The sequence below is a fragment of the Rhinoderma darwinii genome, assembly GCF_050947455.1.
Source record: "Rhinoderma darwinii isolate aRhiDar2 chromosome 4 unlocalized genomic scaffold, aRhiDar2.hap1 SUPER_4_unloc_1, whole genome shotgun sequence".
NCBI classification, from domain to species: domain Eukaryota; kingdom Metazoa; phylum Chordata; class Amphibia; order Anura; family Rhinodermatidae; genus Rhinoderma; species Rhinoderma darwinii.
Window position 1 is genome coordinate 743,860 of NW_027461753.1, and position 18,449 is coordinate 762,308.

General features: G+C 45.3%; 1 protein-coding gene across 1 annotated transcript in view; it reads left to right on the plus strand.

Annotated features, from left to right (window-relative positions):
- Nucleotides 1-3,309: 3,309 nt before the first annotated feature.
- Nucleotides 3,310-18,449, plus strand: part of FNDC4 (fibronectin type III domain containing 4) — a 72,743-nt gene continuing 57,603 nt past the window's right edge. The window contains exon 1 of the mRNA XM_075847420.1: nt 3,310-3,591. The gene's annotated coding sequence lies outside the window, so the exon portion shown is untranslated. The remainder of the gene's footprint in view (nt 3,592-18,449) is intronic.

Sequence of the window (18,449 nt, forward strand, 5' to 3'; positions counted from 1 at the left end):
GTTGAGACTAACATTGTGTTACTCTGTAAAGCCTGTTCCTGAAACCAGTGTCCGTGTCAAATCCAGTGTTCGTGACAATCTCAGTATTCGCGTCCCTGACAAGTGCAGTATCTGCGTCCAGTGTCCGTGTCAAGTCCAGTGTCTGTAACAACTTTAGTGTCTGTCCCAGCTATCCGGCACCAGCCTGCCATCCAGGTACCATCCACCAGTGACTGTCCTATATTTGTTTGGCCAGCTGCTGCTCTGTTACGGCGGAGTGTCCCAGTGGGCCCACAACCCCGGTGGACATTACAAACTCTCAAATTGGTTTTGATTTTTCCCAGCACATGAGGGGACAACCCCTCTCAACCAAATAAGCTTCTATTGTCCTAGAGATAATTTAGTTCTTAAACTCTCATCAGCCAAACCTGGCGGCTCCGACCCAGCAGGGTGCCTCACATCCAGGCTAGCTTGGGTTCTCCAGGGCAGTTTGGTAAAGGACCAATGAGGATAATTGCCCTCATCTGCCTCATATTCTGGAAGGACCCATGTGCTAAGAGGAGACTGTGAGGACAAAAAAAGGGGACCCCAGGCAGTAGTGAATGGTGCTGGTGTGGGACTTGGAATCTAAACTAGGGGGTCACGATCTTGGCCAGATGGTCCATCCGCATGTGTGTGTAGCTTCTCTTGAGATTTCTCGCCTTATTTTCCAGATTAGCCTCGCCCCTTGGGATTACCTATATAAACCTGGCACTTACACTTCCTCTTTGCCAGATTATTGGGCTTCCTGCCCTTGGTCTAGCTCATTGCTGCTCTGCTACCATCCTCTGAGACGTATTGACTATGCTTCTGCCTTACTCCTTTACCAATTTTGCTCATACCTGGGTACCAATCCCTGGCTGATTACTGACCACGCTTTGTCTAATCCCTTCTGCCTGTTGCTATCCTGAACTGTTACAATGACACTTCTAATCAGTCTTGTGTCTTCTTCTCTGTACTGTGTTTTCTTCTTCTCAGTCCCGTGTCCTCCTCTTCTCTGTCCCGTGTCTTTCTCTTCTCTGTCCGGTGTCTTTTACTTCTCTGTCCCATGTCTTCCTTTTCTATGTCCCGTGTCTTTCGCTTCTCTGTCCCGAGTCTTTCGCTTCTCTGTCCCATGTCTTCCTCTTCTTTGTCTCGTGTCTTCTCCTCTTCCCGGTCGTCTTCTTCTTCTCCTTTCTGTGTCATCTTCTTCTCCTCTTCCGGGTCTTCTCCTTCTCCCCGGTCATCTTCTTCTCCTCCTCTTCCTGGTCGTCTTCTTCTTCTTCTCCTTCCTCTTCACTTCCGGGTCTTCTTCTTCTCTTCCCGGTCTTCTTCTTCTTCTCTTCCAGGTCGTCTTCTTCTTTTCCTTTTTTGGGTCATCGTCTTGTTCTTCTTCTCCTCCCGGTCGTCTTCTCCTCTTCCTGGTCGTCTTCTTCTACTCCTTTCCGTGTCATATTCTTCTCCTATTACGGGTCTTCTTCTGCTCTTCCCAGTCGTCTTCTTCTTCTCCTCATTCCGGTTGTCTTCTTCTCCTTCCTCTTCACTTCCCGGTCTTCTACTCTTCCAAGTCGTCTTCTACTTTTCCTTTCTAGGGTCGTCTTCTTCTTCTCTTCCCGATCGTCTTCTTCTTCTCCTCTTCCCGGTAGTCATCTTCTTCTCCTCTTCCCGGTCATCTTCTTCTCCTTCTCTTCCCGGTCCGGTCTTCTTCTTCTTCTCCTTCCTCTTCACTTCCCGGTCTTCTTCTTCTCTTCCCAGTCTTCTTCTTTTCCTCTTCCAGGTCGCCTTCTTTTTTTCCTTTCTTGGGTCGTCGTCTTGTTCTTCTTCTCTTCCCGGTCGTCTTCTTCTTCTTCTTCTTCTTCTTCTTCTTCTCTTCCCGGTCTTCTTCTCCTCTTCCCGGTCGTCGTCTTCTTCTTCTCCTTCCTCTTCACTTCCTGGTCTTCTTCTTCTTCTCTTCTCAGTCTTCTTCTTCTCCTCTTTCAGGTTGTCTTCTTCTTTTCCTTTCTTGGGTCGTTGTCTTCTTCTTCTCTTCCCGGTCATCTTCTTCTTCTTCTCTTCCCAGTCTTCTTCTTCTCCTCTTTCGGGTTGTCTTCTTCTTTTCCTTTCTTGGGTCGTCGTCTTCTTCTTCTCTTCCCGGTCTTCTTCTCTTCCCAGTCTTCTTCTTCTCCTCTTCCCAGTCTTCTTCTTCATTTCCTTTTTCGGGTCGTCGTCTTTTTCTCTTCCCAGTCTTCTTCTTCTCCTCTTCCCAGTCTTCTTCTTCATTTCCTTTTTCGGGTCGTCGTCTTTTTCTCTTCCCAGTCTTCTTCTTCTCCTCTTCCCAGTCTTCTTCTTCATTTCCTTTTTCGGGTCGTCGTCTTTTTCTCTTCCCAGTCTTCTTCTTCTCCTCTTCCCAGTCTTCTTCTTCTTTTCCTTTCTCGAGTCGTCATCTTCTTCTTCTTCTTCTCTCCTGGATCGTTTTCTTCTTCGCTGGAATGTGTCATCTTCTTCCCTGGCAGAGTATTATTGTGTGTTATCCGTAGTGTTACAAAAGGTTGCATGTGTCACCTAGTGAATGATCTGTGCCGGTCACTGTTATGAGGACATCAGTGGCTGTCACTGTGGACGGCTATGTTATAGGGGCACTCTGGATTCTGGGGAAAGGGATTCTTAGATACACACATCAGCCAGAGTCAGGAAGTAGCTGGAAATAATAGCACAAGAGAGATGATGGGGAGCAGGTAAACCGTGGCCCCTAGAATCAGAAATGGACATGAAGAGCATAGGGGCCGGGACTGGATGTGGGCTCATCTATACAGACGTCTGAAGCCCCCATTGACTAGAGAATGTTATCTGCTGATTACTGCTGAAACAAAACAGAATAAACCAATCTCAGGAAATAATGAGGGACGATTCATAAAATGGTTTTTTTTCTGTGAAGGTCTATCCCCACGGAGTGCGCAACTTAAGACATATTTTCAAAGCACATTGCACGCTGCACGTCCCTCCGTCTTGTGGCTCAGAATCTGAATGCCGATAAGGGAGACGTGGTGTAGATTGTCAGCTCTGGGGATCAGTGTGGACGGTTATATGGCTTCTGTCCTGATCTCTGAATCACTAGGGATGTGGCGTAGATTGTCAGCTCTGGGGATCAGTGTGGACGGTTATATGGCTTCTGTCCTGTTCTGTGAATGCTGACACTAGAAACGTGGTGTAGCTTGTCAGCTCTGGGGATCAGTGTGGACAGTTATATGGCTTCTGTCCTGATCTCTGAATCACTAGGGATGTGGCGTAGATTGTCAGCTCTGGGGGTCAGTCTAGATGGTTATCTGTCATCGGTAATGGAGTGTGTCTTCCTTCCTCGCCTGCATTTCTCCATCTTCTTCACTGACATGAGGAGATGGTGCTGAGAGGAAGGAGAGGGGTTAAGCTGTGATTGTTATGCAGAGCTCAGCCCACCACAGGTAGTGACATCACACAATACACCGCATCACACTGCATCTGTACACCGGAGGAGGCTGCAGCATCCAGGCTGGGTGACAAGCTCTGCAGCCCCCTCCATCCTCCGACTGGTACCTCACATGCTTCATCTGGGGGCTGCTGTGACCTTCATATCACAAGGTAAGAACAAGGGGTGCAGGATGTGGGGGGGGGGCTGCGTAATAGTAGATCAGTGTGTGGTCCAGCAGCAATGATAATGAAAGACCCCCGGGAGAAAGAAGAGGCTGCACTAAAAACACTGCATCTGTGCGGCCCCCCAGTACAAGAACAGACACCGAGAGACATGAGACCCAGATTGTAAAGAGGAAGGTGAAGAAGATCCAGCTGTGACCCAACACAACGACCCCCGAGGCCAATGTGACCACCGAGGCCTGAGATACATGAAGAATATTATACACTGGTCATGGCCGGGATCTCTCCTCTGTATAATATACACTGGTCATGGCTGGGATCTCTCCCCTGTATATTATACCCTGGTCATGGCCGGGATCTCTCCTCTGTATATTATACACTGGTCATGGCTGGGATCTCTCCTCTGTATATTATACACTGGTCATGGCCGGGATCTCTCCTCTGTATATTATACACTGGTCATGGCCGGGATCTCTCCTCTGTATATTATACCCTGGTCATGGCCGGGATCTCTCCTCTGTATATTATACACTGGTCATGGCTGGGATCTCTCCTCTGTATATTATACACTGGTCATGGCCGGGATCTCTCCTCTGTATATTATACACTGGTCACGGCTGGGATCTCTCCACTGTATATTATACACTGGTCATGGCTGGGATCTTCCCTCTGTATATTATACACTGGTCATTGCTGGGATCTCTCCTCTGTATATTATACACTGGTCATGGCTGGGATCTCTCCTCTGTATATTATACACTGGTCATGGCCGGGATCTCTCCTCTGTATATTATACACTGGTCATGGCTGGGATCTCTCCTCTGTATATTATACACTGGTCATAGCCGGCATCTCTCCTCTGTATATTATACACTGGTCATGGCCGGGATCTCTCCTCTTTAGATTATACACTCCTCTGTATATTATACACTGGTCATAGCCGGGATCTCTCCTCTGTATATTATACACTGGTCATGGCTGGGATCTCTCCTCTGTATATTATACACTGGTCATGGCTGGGATCTCTCCTCAGTATATTATACACTAGTCACGGCCGGGATCTCTCTTCTGTATATTATACACTGGTCATGGCCGGGATCTCTCCTCTGTATATTATACACTGGTCATGGCTGGGATCTCTCCTCTGTATATTATATACTGGTCATGGCCGGGATCTCTCCTCTGTATATTATACACTGGTCATAGCCGGGATCTCTCCTCTGTATATTATACATTGGTCATGGCCGGGATCTCTCCTCTGTATATTATACACTGGTCATGGCTGGGATCTCTCCTCTGTATATTATACACTGGTCATAGCCGGGATCTCTCCTCTGTATATTATACACTGGTCATGGCTGGGATCTCTCCTCTGTATATTACATACTGGTCACGGCTGGGATCTTCCCTCTGTATATTATACACTGGTCACGGCCGGTGTCTATCCTCTGTATATTATACACTGGTCATGGCCGGGATCTCTCCTCTGTATATTATACACTGGTCACGGCCGGGATGTCTCCTCTGTATATTATACATTAGACACGGCTGGGATCTCTCCTCTGTATATTATACACTGGTGTTGGCTGGGATCTCTCCTCTGTATACTATACACTGGTCATGTCCGGTGTCTCAACTCTGTATATTATACACTGGTCATGGCTGGGATCTATCCTCTCTATATTATACACTGGTCATGGCTGGGATCTCTTCTCTGTATATTATATACTGGTCACGGCCGGGATCTGTACTCTCAATATATTATACACTGGTCACGGCTGGTTTCTCTCCTCTGTATATTATACACTGTCTATAGCTGGGATCTCTCCTTTGTATATTATACACATGTCACGGCTGAGATCTCTCCTCTGTATATTATACATTGGTCATGGCTGGGATCTCTCCTCTGTATATTATACACTGGATATGGCCGGGATCTCTCCTCTGTATATTATACACTGGATATGGCCGGGATCTCTCCTCTGTATATTATACACTGGTCATGGCAGGGATCTCTCCTCTGTATAATATACACTGGTCTTGGCTGGGATCTCTACTCTGTATATTATACACTGGTCATGGCCAGGATCTCTTCTCTGTATATTATACACTAGTCACGGCTGGGATCTCTCCTCTGTATATTATACACTGGTCATGGCGGGGATCTCTCCTCTGTATATTATACAATGGTCATTGCTGGGATCTCTCCTCTGTATATTATACACTGGTCATGGCCGGGATCTCTCCTCTGTATATTATACACTGGTCATAGCCGGGATCTCTCCTCTGTATATTATACACTGTCTATAGCTGGGATCTCTCCTCTGTATATTATACACTGGTCACGGCTGGGATCTCTCCTCTGTATATTATACACTGGTCATGGCTGGGATCTCTCCTCTGTATATTATACACTGGTCATGGCTGGGATCTCTCCTCTGTATATTATACACTGGTCATGGCCGGGATCTCTCCTCTGTATATTATACACTGGTCATGGCTGGGATCTCTCCTCTGTATATTATACACTGGTCATAGCCGGAATCTCTCCTCTGTATATTATACACTGGTCATGGCCGGGATCTCTCCTCTTTAGATTATACACTCCTCTGTATATTATACACTGGTCATAGCCGGGATCTCTCCTCTGTATATTATACACTGGTCATGGCTGGGATCTCTCCTCTGTATATTATACACTGGTCATGGCTGGGATCTCTCCTCAGTATATTATACACTAGTCACGGCCGGGATCTCTCTTCTGTATATTATACACTGGTCATGGCCGGGATCTCTCCTCTGTATATTATACACTGGTCATGGCTGGGATCTCTCCTCTGTATATTATACACTGGTCATAGCCGGGATCTCTCCTCTGTATATTATACACTGGTCATGGCCGGGATCTCTCCTCTGTATATTATACACTGGTCATGGCTGGGATCTCTCCTCTGTATATTATACACTGGTCATAGCCGGGATCTCTCCTCTGTATATTATACACTGGTCATGGCTGGGATCTCTCCTCTGTATATTACATACTGGTCACGGCTGGGATCTTCCCTCTGTATATTATACACTGGTCACGGCCGGTGTCTATCCTCTGTATATTATACACTGGTCATGGCCGGGATCTCTCCTCTGTATATTATACACTGGTCACGGCCGGGATGTCTCCTCTGTATATTATACATTAGACACGGCTGGGATCTCTCCTCTGTATATTATACACTGGTGTTGGCTGGGATCTCTCCTCTGTATACTATACACTGGTCATGTCCGGTGTCTCAACTCTGTATATTATACACTGGTCATGGCTGGGATCTCTTCTCTGTATATTATATACTGGTCACGGCCGGGATCTGTACTCTCAATATATTATACACTGGTCACGGCTGGTTTCTCTCCTCTGTATATTATACACTGTCTATAGCTGGGATCTCTCCTTTGTATATTATACACATGTCACGGCTGAGATCTCTCCTCTGTATATTATACATTGGTCACGGCTGGGATCTCTCCTCTGTATATTATACACTGGATATGGCCGGGATCTCTCCTCTGTATATTATACACTGGATATGGCCGGGATCTCTCCTCTGTATATTATACACTGGTCACGGCTGGTTTCTCTCCTCTGTATATTATACACTGTCTATAGCTGGGATCTCTCCTTTGTATATTATACACATGTCACGGCTGAGATCTCTCCTCTGTATATTATACATTGGTCATGGCTGGGATCTCTCCTCTGTATATTATACACTGGATATGGCCGGGATCTCTCCTCTGTATATTATACACTGGATATGGCCGGGATCTCTCCTCTGTATATTATACACTGGTCATGGCAGGGATCTCTCCTCTGTATAATATACACTGGTCTTGGCTGGGATCTCTACTCTGTATATTATACACTGGTCATGGCCAGGATCTCTTCTCTGTATATTATACACTAGTCACGGCTGGGATCTCTCCTCTGTATATTATACACTGGTCATGGCCGGGATCTCTCCTCTGTATATTATACAATGGTCATTGCTGGGATCTCTCCTCTGTATATTATACACTGGTCAGGGCCGGAATCTCTCCTCTGTATATTATACACTGGTCAGGGCCGGAATCTTTCCTGTGTATATAATACACTGGTCATAGCCGGGATCTCTCTCTGCATATTATACACTGGTCACGGCCGAGATCTCTCCTCTGTATATTATACACCGGTCATGGCTGGGATCGCTCCTCTATATATTATACACTGGTAATGGCTGGGATCGCTCCTCTATATATTATACACTGGTCATGGCTGGGATCTCTTCTCTGTATATTATACACTAGTCATGGCTAGGATCTCTCCTCTGTATATTATACACTGGTCATTGCTTCGATCTCTCCTCTGTATATTATACACTGGTCATGGCCGGGATCTCTCCTCTGTATATTATACACTGGTCATGGCCAGGATCTCTCCTCTGTATATTATATACTGGTCATGGCTGGGATCTCTCCTCTGTATATTATACACTGGTCATGGCTGGGATCTCTCCTCTGTATATTATATACTGGTCATGGCCGGGATCTCTCCTCTGTATATTATATACTGGTCATGGCTGGGATCTCTCCTCTGTATATTATACACTGGTCATGGCCGGGATCTCTCCTCTGTATATTATACACTGATCATGGCCGGGATCTCTCCTCTGTATATTATACACTGATCATGGCCGGGATCTCTCCTCTGTATATTATATACTGGTCATGGCTGGGATCTCTCCTCTGTATATTATACACTGGTCATGGCTGGGATCTCTCCTATGTATATTATAAACTGGTCACGGCTGGGATCTCTCCTCTGTATATTATTCACTGGTCACGGCTGGGATCTCTCCTCTGTATATTATACACTGGTCATGGCTGGGATCTCTTCTCTGTATATTATACACTGGTCATTGCTGGGATCTCTCCTCTGTATATTATACACTGGTCATGGCCGGGATCTCTCCTCTGTATATTATACACTGGTCAGGGCCGGAATCTCTCCTCTGTAAATTATACACTGGTCACGGCTGGGATCTCTCCTCTGTATATTATATGATGGTCATGGCTGGGATCTCTCCTCTGTATATTATACACTGGTCATGGCTGGGATCCCTCCTCTGTATATTATACACTGGTAATGGCTAGTATCGCTCCTCTATATATTATACACTGGTCACGGCTGGGAACTCTCCTCTGTATATTATGCACTGTTCATGGCTGGGATCTCTTCTCTGTATATTATATACTGGTCACGGCCGGGATCTGTACTCTCAATATATTATACACTGGTCACGGCTGGTTTCTCTCCTCTGTATATTATACACTGTCTATAGCTGGGATCTCTCCTTTGTATATTATACACATGTCACGGCTGAGATCTCTCCTCTGTATATTATACATTGGTCATGGCTGGGATCTCTCCTCTGTATATTATACACTGGATATGGCCGGGATCTCTCCTCTGTATATTATACACTGGATATGGCCGGGATCTCTCCTCTGTATATTATACACTGGTCATGGCAGGGATCTCTCCTCTGTATAATATACACTGGTCTTGGCTGGGATCTCTACTCTGTATATTATACACTGGTCATGGCCAGGATCTCTTCTCTGTATATTATACACTAGTCACGGCTGGGATCTCTCCTCTGTATATTATACACTGGTCATGGCCGGGATCTCTCCTCTGTATATTATACAATGGTCATTGCTGGGATCTCTCCTCTGTATATTATACACTGGTCAGGGCCGGAATCTCTCCTCTGTATATTATACACTGGTCAGGGCCGGAATCTTTCCTGTGTATATAATACACTGGTCATAGCCGGGATCTCTCTCTGCATATTATACACTGGTCACGGCCGAGATCTCTCCTCTGTATATTATACACCGGTCATGGCTGGGATCGCTCCTCTATATATTATACACTGGTAATGGCTGGGATCGCTCCTCTATATATTATACACTGGTCATGGCTGGGATCTCTTCTCTGTATATTATACACTAGTCATGGCTAGGATCTCTCCTCTGTATATTATACACTGGTCATTGCTTCGATCTCTCCTCTGTATATTATACACTGGTCATGGCCGGGATCTCTCCTCTGTATATTATACACTGGTCATGGCCAGGATCTCTCCTCTGTATATTATATACTGGTCATGGCTGGGATCTCTCCTCTGTATATTATACACTGGTCATGGCTGGGATCTCTCCTCTGTATATTATATACTGGTCATGGCCGGGATCTCTCCTCTGTATATTATATACTGGTCATGGCTGGGATCTCTCCTCTGTATATTATACACTGGTCATGGCCGGGATCTCTCCTCTGTATATTATACACTGATCATGGCCGGGATCTCTCCTCTGTATATTATACACTGATCATGGCCGGGATCTCTCCTCTGTATATTATATACTGGTCATGGCTGGGATCTCTCCTCTGTATATTATACACTGGTCATGGCTGGGATCTCTCCTATGTATATTATAAACTGGTCACGGCTGGGATCTCTCCTCTGTATATTATTCACTGGTCACGGCTGGGATCTCTCCTCTGTATATTATACACTGGTCATGGCTGGGATCTCTTCTCTTTATATTATACACTGGTCACGGCCGGGATCTCTCCTCTGTATATTATACACTGGTCATGGCCGAGATCTCTCCTCTGTATATTATACACTGGTCACGGCCGGGATCTCTCCTCTGTATAATATACACTGGTCATGGCCAGGATCTCTCCTCTGTATATTATTCACTGGTCACGGCCATCATCTCTCCTCTGTGTATTATACACTAGTCACGGCCGGGATCTCTCCTCTGTATATTATACACTGTTCATGGCCAGGATCTCTTCTCTGTATATTATACACTAGTCACGGCTGGGATCTCTCCTCTGTATATTATACATTGGTCATGGCCGGGATCTCTCCTCTGTATATTATATACTGGTCATGGCTGGGATCTCTCCTCTGTATATTATACACTGGTCATGGCTGGGATCTCTCCTATGTATATTATAAACTGGTCACGGCTGGGATCTCTCCTCTGTATATTATTCACTGGTCACGGCTGGGATCTCTCCTCTGTATATTATACACTGGTCATGGCCGAGATCTCTCCTCTGTATATTATACACTGGTCACGGCCGGGATCTCTCCTCTGTATAATATACACTGGTCATGGCCAGGATCTCTCCTCTGTATATTATTCACTTGTCACGGCCATCATCTCTCCTCTGTGTATTATACACTGGTCATGGCTGGGATCTCTCCTCTGTATATTATACACTGGTCATGGACGGGATCTCTCCTCTGTATATTATACACTAGTCATTGGTGGGATCTCTCCTCTGTATATTATACACTGGTCATGGCTGGGATCTTTCCTCTGTATATTATACACTGGTCATGGCCGGGATCTCTCCTCTGTATATTATACACTGGTCACGGCCGGGATGTCTCCTCTGTATATTATACACTGGTCATGGCTGGGATCTCTCCTCTGTATATTATACACTGGTCACAGCTGGGATCTCTCCTCTGTATATTATACACTGGTCATAGCCGGCATCTCTCCTCTGTTTATTATACACTGGTCATAGCTGGGATCTCTCCTCTGTATATTATACACTGGTCATGGCTGGGATCTTTCCTCTGTATATTATACACTGGTCATGGCTGGGATCTTTCCTCTGTATATTATACACTGGTTATTGCCGGGATCTCTCCTCTGTATATTATACACTGGTCACGGCCGGGATCTCTCCTCTGTATATTATACACTAGTCATGGCTGGGATCTCTCCTCTGTATATTATATACTGGTCATGGCTGGGATCTCTCCTCTGTATATTATACACTGGTCATTGCTGGGATCTCTCCTCTGTATATTATACACTGGTCACGGCCGGGATCTCTCCTCTGTATATTATACACTGGTCATAGCCGGGATCTCTCCACTGTATATTATACTCTGTTCATGGCCGGGATCTCTCCTCTGTATATTATACACTGGTCACGGCTGGGATCTCTACTCTGTATATTATACAATGGTCATTGCTGGGATCTCTCCTCTGTATATTATACACTGGTCAGGGCCGGAATCTCTCCTCTGTATATAATACACTGGTCATGGCCGGGATCTCTCTCTCTGTATATTATACACTGTTCACGGCCGGGATCTCTCCTCTGTATATTATACACTGGTCACGGCCGGGATCTCTCCTCTATATATTATACACTGGTAATGGCTGGGATCGCTCCTCTATATGTTATACACTGGTCATGGCTGGGATCTCTTCTCTGTATATTATACACTGGTCATTGCTGGGATCTCTCCTCTGTATATTATACACTGGTCATGGCCGGGATCTCTCCTCTGTATATTATACACTGGTCAGGGCCGGAATCTCTCCTCTGTAAATTATACACTGGTCACGGCTGGGATCTCTCCTCTGTATATTATATGATGGTCATGGCTGGGATCTCTCCTCTGTATATTATACACTGGTCATGGCTGGGATCCCTCCTCTGTATATTATACACTGGTAATGGCTAGTATCGCTCCTCTATATATTATACACTGGTCACGGCTGGGAACTCTCCTCTGTATATTATGCACTGTTCATGGCCGGGATCTCTCCTCTGTATATTATACACTAGTCATTGGTGGGATCTCTCCTCTATATATTATACACTGGTCATGGCTGGGATCTCTCCTCTGTATATTATACACTAGTCATGGCCGAGATCTCTCCTATGTATATTATACACTGGTCACGGCCGGGATGTCTCCTCTGTATATTATACTCTGTTCATGGCTGGGATCTCTCCTCTGTATATTATACTCTGTTCATGGCCAGGATCTCTTCTCTGTATATTATATACTGGTCATGGCCGGGATCTCTCCCCTGTATATTATACACTGGTCACGGCCGGGATCTCTCCTCTGTATATTATACACTGGTCACGGCCAGGATCTCTCCTCTGTATATTACACACTGGTCATGGCTGGGATCTCTCCTCTGCATATTATACACTGGTCAAGGCTGGGATCTCTCCTCTGTATATTATACACTGGTCATAGCCGGTATCTCTCCTCTGTATATTATACACTGGTTATAGCTGGGATCTCTCCTCTGTATATTATACACTGGTCACGTCTGGGATCTCTCCTCTGTATATTAAGCACTGGTCATGGCCGGGATCTCTCCTCTGTATATTATACACTGGTCATGGCTGGAATCTCTCCTCTGTATATTATACACTGGTCATGGCTGGGATCTCTCCTCTGTATATTATACACTGGTCATTGCCGGGATCTCTCCTCTGTATATTATACACTGGTCATGGCTGGGATCTCTCCTCTGTATATTATACACTGGTTATTGCCGGGATCTCTCCTCTGTATATTATACACTAGTCACGGCCGGGATCTCTCCTCTGTATATTATACACTGGTCATTGCCGGGATCTCTCCTCTGTATATTATACAATGGTCATGGCCGGGATATCTCCTCTGGATATTATATACTGGTCATGGCTGGGATCTCTCCTCTGTATATTATACACTGGTCATGGCTGGGATCTCTCCTCTGTATATTATACACTGGTCACGGCCGGGATCTCTCCTCTGTATATTATACACTGGTCATAGCCGGGATCTCTCCACTGTATATTATACTCTGTTCATGGCCGGGATCTCTCCTCTGTATATTATACACTGGTCACGGCTGGGATCTCTACTCTGTATATTATACAATGGTCATTGCTGGGATCTCTCCTCTGTATATTATCCACTGGTCAGGGCCGGAATCTCTCCTCTGTATATAATACACTGGTCATGGCAGGGATCTCTCTCTCTGTATATTATACACTGTTCACGGCCGGGATCTCTCCTCTGTATATTATACACTGGTCATGGCTGGGATCCCTCCTCTGTATATTATACACTGGTAATGGCTAGTATCGCTCCTCTATATATTATACACTGGTCACGGCTGGGAACTCTCCTCTGTATATTATGCACTGTTCATGGCCGGGATCTCTCCTCTGTATATTATACACTAGTCATTGGTGGGATCTCTCCTCTATATATTATACACTGGTCATGGCTGGGATCTCTCCTCTGTATATTATACACTAGTCATGGCCGAGATCTCTCCTATGTATATTATACACTGGTCACGGCCGGGATGTCTCCTCTGTATATTATACTCTGTTCATGGCTGGGATCTCTCCTCTGTATATTATACTCTGTTCATGGCCAGGATCTCTTCTCTGTATATTATATACTGGTCATGGCCGGGATCTCTCCCCTGTATATTATACACTGGTCACGGCCGGGATCTCTCCTCTGTATATTATACACTGGTCACGGCCAGGATCTCTCCTCTGTATATTACACACTGGTCATGGCTGGGATCTCTCCTCTGCATATTATACACTGGTCAAGGCTGGGATCTCTCCTCTGTATATTATACACTGGTCATAGCCGGTATCTCTCCTCTGTATATTATACACTGGTTATAGCTGGGATCTCTCCTCTGTATATTATACACTGGTCACGTCTGGGATCTCTCCTCTGTATATTAAGCACTGGTCATGGCCGGGATCTCTCCTCTGTATATTATACACTGGTCATGGCTGGAATCTCTCCTCTGTATATTATACACTGGTCATGGCTGGGATCTCTCCTCTGTATATTATACACTGGTCATTGCCGGGATCTCTCCTCTGTATATTATACACTGGTCATGGCTGGGATCTCTCCTCTGTATATTATACACTGGTTATTGCCGGGATCTCTCCTCTGTATATTATACACTAGTCACGGCCGGGATCTCTCCTCTGTATATTATACACTGGTCATTGCCGGGATCTCTCCTCTGTATATTATACAATGGTCATGGCCGGGATATCACCTCTGGATATTATATACTGGTCATGGCTGGGATCTCTCCTCTGTATATTATACACTGGTCATGGCTGGGATCTCTCCTCTGTATATTATACACTGGTCACGGCCGGGATCTCTCCTCTGTATATTATACACTGGTCATAGCCGGGATCTCTCCACTGTATATTATACTCTGTTCATGGCCGGGATCTCTCCTCTGTATATTATACACTGGTCACGGCTGGGATCTCTACTCTGTATATTATACAATGGTCATTGCTGGGATCTCTCCTCTGTATATTATCCACTGGTCAGGGCCGGAATCTCTCCTCTGTATATAATACACTGGTCATGGCAGGGATCTCTCTCTCTGTATATTATACACTGTTCACGGCCGGGATCTGTCCTCTGTATATTATACACTGGTCAAGGCCGGGATCTCTCCTCTATATATTATACACTGGTAATGGCTGGGATCGCTCCTCTATATGTTATACACTGGTCATGGCTGGGATCTCTTCTCTGTATATTTTACACTGGTCATTGCTGGGATCTCTCCTCTGTATATTATACACTGGTCATGGCCGGGATCTCTCTTCTGTATATTATACACTGGTCAGGGCCGGAATCTCTCCTCTGTATATTATACACTGGTCACGGCTGGGATCTCTCCTCTGTATATTATACACTGTTCATGGCCGGGATGTCTCCTCTGTATATTATACACTAGTCATTGGTGGGATCTCTCCTCTATATATTATACACTGGTCATGGCTGGGATCTCTCCTCTGTATATTATACACTAGTCATGGCCGAGATCTCTCCTATGTATATAATACACTGGTCATGGCAGGGATCTCTCCTCTGTATATTATACACTGGTCACGGCCGGGATGTCTCCTCTGTATATTATACACTGGTCACGGCCAGGATCTCTCCTCTGTATATTACACACTGGTCATGGCTGGGATCTCTAATCTGCATATTATACACTGGTCAAGGCTGGGATCTCTCCTCTGTATATTATACACTGGTCATAGCCGGTATCTCTCCTCTGTATATTATACACTGGTTATAGCTGGGATCTCTCCTCTGTATATTATACACTGGTCACGTCTGGGATCTCTCCTCTGTATATTAAACACTGGTCATGGCCGGGATCTCTCCTCTGTATATTATACACTGGTCATGGCTGGAATCTCTCCTCTGTATATTATACACTGGTCATGGCTGGGATCTCTCCTCTGTATATTATACACTGGTCATTGCCGGGATCTCTCCTCTGTATATTATACACTGGTCATGGCCGGGATCTCTCCTCTGTATATTATAAACTGGTTTTGGCTGGGATCTCTTCTCTGTATATTATACACTGGTCATGGCCGGGATCTCTCCTCTGTATATTATACACTGGTCACGGCCGTGGTCTCTCCTCTGTATATTATAAACTTGTCATGGCTGGGATCTCTCCTCTCTATATTATACACTGGTCATGGCTGGGATCACTTCTCTGTATATTATATACTGGTCACGGCCGGGATCTCTCCTCTATATATTATACACTGGTCACGGCTAGGATCTCTCCTCTGTATATTATACACTGGTAATGGCTGGGATCGCTCCTCTATATATTATACACTGGTCACGGCTGGGATCTCTCCTCTGTATATTATACACTGGTCATGGCTGGGGTCTCTCCTCTGTATATTAAACACTGGTCAAAGCTGGGATCTCTCCTTTGTATATTATACACTGGTCACGGCCGGGATCTCTCCTCTATATATTATACACTGGTCATAGCCGGGATCTCTCCTCTGTATATTATATACTGTCATGGCCGGGATCTCTCCTCTGTATATTATACACTGGTCATGGCTGGGATCTCTCCTCTGCATATTATACACTGGTCAAGGCTGGGATCTCTCCTCTGTATATTATACACTGGTCATAGCCGGTATCTCTCCTCTGTATATTATACACTGGTTATAGCTGGGATCTCTCCTCTGTATATTATACACTGGTCACGTCTGGGATCTCTCCTCTGTATATTAAGCACTGGTCATGGCCGGGATCTCTCCTCTGTATATTATACACTGGTCATGGCTGGAATCTCTCCTCTGTATATTATACACTGGTCATGGCTGGGATCTCTCCTCTGTATATTATACACTGGTCATTGCCGGGATCTCTCCTCTGTATATTATACACTGGTCATGGCTGGGATCTCTCCTCTGTATATTATACACTGGTTATTGCCGGGATCTCTCCTCTGTATATTATACACTGGTCACGGCCGGGATCTCTCCTCTGTATATTATACACTGGTCATTGCCGGGATCTCTCCTCTGTATATTATACAATGGTCATGGCCGGGATATCTCCTCTGGATATTATATACTGGTCATGGCTGGGATCTCTCCTCTGTATATTATACACTGGTCATGGCTGGGATCTCTCCTCTGTATATTATACACTGGTCACGGCCGGGATCTCTCCTCTGTATATTATACACTGGTCATAGCCGGGATCTCTCCACTGTATATTATACTCTGTTCATGGCCGGGATCTCTCCTCTGTATATTATACACTGGTCACGGCTGGGATCTCTACTCTGTATATTATACAATGGTCATTGCTGGGATCTCTCCTCTGTATATTATCCACTGGTCAGGGCCGGAATCTCTCCTCTGTATATAATACACTGGTCATGGCAGGGATCTCTCTCTCTGTATATTATACACTGTTCACGGCCGGGATCTCTCCTCTGTATATTATACACTGGTCAAGGCCGGGATCTCTCCTCTATATATTATACACTGGTAATGGCTGGGATCGCTCCTCTATATGTTATACACTGGTCATGGCTGGGATCTCTTCTCTGTATATTTTACACTGGTCATTGCTGGGATCTCTCCTCTGTATATTATACACTGGTCATGGCCGGGATCTCTCCTCTGTATATTATACACTGGTCAGGGCCGGAATCTCTCCTCTGTATATTATACACTGGTCACGGCTGGGATCTCTCCTCTGTATATTATACACTGTTCATGGCCGGGATGTCTCCTCTGTATATTATACACTAGTCATTGGTGGGATCTCTCCTCTATATATTATACACTGGTCATGGCTGGGATCTCTCCTCTGTATATTATACACTAGTCATGGCCGAGATCTCTCCTATGTATATTATACACTGGTCATGGCAGGGATCTCTCCTCTGTATATTATACACTGGTCACGGCCGGGATGTCTCCTCTGTATATTATACACTGGTCACGGCCAGGATCTCTCCTCTGTATATTACACACTGGTCATGGCTGGGATCTCTAATCTGCATATTATACACTGGTCAAGGCTGGGATCTCTCCTCTGTATATTATACACTGGTCATAGCCGGTATCTCTCCTCTGTATATTATACACTGGTTATAGCTGGGATCTCTCCTCTGTATATTATACACTGGTCACGTCTGGGATCTCTCCTCTGTATATTAAACACTGGTCATGGCCGGGATCTCTCCTCTGTATATTATACACTGGTCATGGCTGGAATCTCTCCTCTGTATATTATACACTGGTCATGGCTGGGATCTCTCCTCTGTATATTATACACTGGTCATGGCTGGGATCTCTCCTCTGTATATTATACACTGGTCATTGCCGGGATCTCTCCTCTGTATATTATACACTGGTCATGGCCGGGATCTCTCCTCTGTATATTATAAACTGGTTTTGGCTGGGATCTCTTCTCTGTATATTATACACTGGTCATGGCCGGGATCTCTCCTCTGTATATTATACACTGGTCACGGCCGTGGTCTCTCCTCTGTATATTATAAACTTGTCATGGCTGGGATCTCTCCTCTGTATATTATAAACTGGTTTTGGCTGGGATCTC